Source organism: Panthera leo, chromosome B1, assembly GCF_018350215.1.
Source record: "Panthera leo isolate Ple1 chromosome B1, P.leo_Ple1_pat1.1, whole genome shotgun sequence".
Taxonomy (NCBI): domain Eukaryota; kingdom Metazoa; phylum Chordata; class Mammalia; order Carnivora; family Felidae; genus Panthera; species Panthera leo.
The window spans coordinates 155,813,994-155,816,475 of NC_056682.1; the positions used below are offsets into that span (position 1 = coordinate 155,813,994).

General features: G+C 31.6%; 1 pseudogene; it reads right to left on the reverse strand.

The window, feature by feature from the left end:
* Positions 1-2,174: 2,174 nt before the first annotated feature.
* LOC122218820 lies at positions 2,175-2,265 on the reverse strand (annotated as a pseudogene).
* Between the last annotated feature and the right edge of the window lie 217 nt (positions 2,266-2,482).

Here is a 2,482-nt window from a genome sequence, read left to right on the forward strand (position 1 = left end):
TCTGTCAAGCAGTTAGCAATTTCAAGACTTTTGACCTTAATATATACCACAAAAGATTTTGGTTTTGAGAGAATAACTGGTGCAAAGGCCAAGTCTATGTTACTCATTATGGTGGACAAATCTCTCCCAGAGGCCCCAACCTATCTTGTCAGAGTTTACCATGTCACTCACTCTGTACACTTCAGAAACAACAATGTACAGATCATTATCTGTCTACTTCTTATGCCTCTTGGATCTGAATTTCTGTTTATAATCTCACCTGGTTTTGAGTTTCCCCATTCTTACTACCACCTCATGACATCATTGAAAATGAGATTGAAAACAGTATCAGCAAAGTGAAAATAACATTTAAAATACAGTAACAGTTTTATCACTCCTCATAATATCAAGAATGTGGAGTAAAAACAAAATGAAACAAACAACTCATGCTTTGTGTGATGCACAAAAACTAAAGTTCTCTGAAATCTTTCCTAATTCGTAAAATGGGCGTAATGTGACTGAATCTGATGGGCTATTTTAACATTGGGATAAGTATGTAAATCAAGTCTATTCCTTAGTATATTATAAAACTTGGAGTTTTAGGAAATTTGGGATTTGTCAGGTTTTTTTTTTCAACCATGTTTCTTATCCAATAGCAAAGCAAGTTGATTCTCGTTTCAGAATATACCTTTGAAATTATTTCTCAGTACCTTCCCCAATATTACTTTAGTCAAAATAATAACACAGTGAGAGACTTCTAACTCTATGCCCTCTTGCCCTTTACACCACTCCCATAATACTTAAAAAAAAAAAAAAAAAAAAAGGAAAGTTGCTTTACATTATTCAACTTTTCAAAGACCTGCAGTGATTTCTTTCTACTTTTAAAATAAAAAGCAGTGTAAATATTCCTTTTCAGGCTACATTATTAGGTTCCTAGCTTACTAGCTAATCTCAAAAACAAACCAAAACAAGAAAACCCAGAACTCCAAACCAAAACCAAAAACCAACCAAACAACAGAAACAACATCCACCTCAGGGCTTTTTCATTGTCCTCTCTGAATGAAACATTCTATGCAGATATTCCAGTGGCTTATTGCCTCAACTTGTTGAGGTCTTTATACAAATAGTACCTCCACAACAGTTTTTTGATTATCCAAACTAAAATGATATTCCCTCTCACTTTTTAATTTTATTCCCACTGCTTATTTTTTCTCCATGACACTTAATGCTACCTACCATTATGTTATCTATTTATTTATTTATTTTTAATTTTTTCCCCAACTCTAGAATATAGGCTCTCATAGGGCATTAGGCTCATTTTGTTTTCTAATAATCAGTAATATGTGGTATATAGTAAGTACTCAATAGTTAGGGAAGTAATAGAAAAACATGATTTAATGAATAGAATATAACTAAGAGCTATCAGTATAACAAAAATATAATACAAATTACCTTATATACACCTCCAAACAATGAGGTGGGCATTTAATATATTTTAGATTTTATAGATAAAAATTGAGACCAAAAAAGCTTAAATTACTTGCCCAATATCTAAAATTACTCGTTCAATATCTTGTATCAAGTAGTTTTTTTCAAACGTAGCTCTTTTGTCTCTCAAAGATCCTTTATCATTATCAAGAATACCACTTTCCTTTGGAGAATAGAGATGGAGCATGAGCTGATCAGTGATTTTTAGAACAGGTTTCACATTAGAATTACCTGGGGAACTTAACTACTGAAGGTTAGACATCATTTCAAGACAACTGAATCAGAATATTGAGAGTAGGGCCTGGGCATTATATGGTTCTAATTCTGACACCCTAGGTGTATTACATCCAAACTTCTATTTGTAATGTCAAATCTAGTTGGTAGTTGATTTTTTTCTTTCTCTTTTGTCTTTGTGTCATTGAAAAACAAACAAAAAACATTAGGGCAAATATTAAGTAAATTCATAAAATTAAATCAGACACACACAAAAAAGTACTTTTTATGTCATTGATAAAGGTAAAAAGAAAGCTTTCCAGAATTGTAAAAGCAAAATAAATGCAAAATAACACCTCAATGTGATACTCCTACATGGACCCTCAAAGGATAAATGAAAGGCCAGTTTGAATCTATTAAAAGCATTAAGTATATATATACACCCTATCACCCACAATTTTCTTTCTTTCTTTTTAAAAATTTATGTCTTATAAAAAAAATATAGACAGTTCATGAGTTTGTGTGGGGGCATGCTAATCTTCTCCGTATCCTTCCAATTTTAGTATATGTACTGGTGAAGGGAACACCCACAATTTTCTCAAAATTATCCTATAGAAATGCTCACACAAATGTGCAAAATATATATGTAATATTTATTTCAGCATTTTTATAATCTAAATCAATATAAACAAACATGGATAAGGAATAAAAGGACATTGTCTAGGTAGGAAAAAAGGACAAAAGAGCATCATCTTCCATTTCTGACACACATATTCACAAAACACCTTTAGATAGAGAAAAA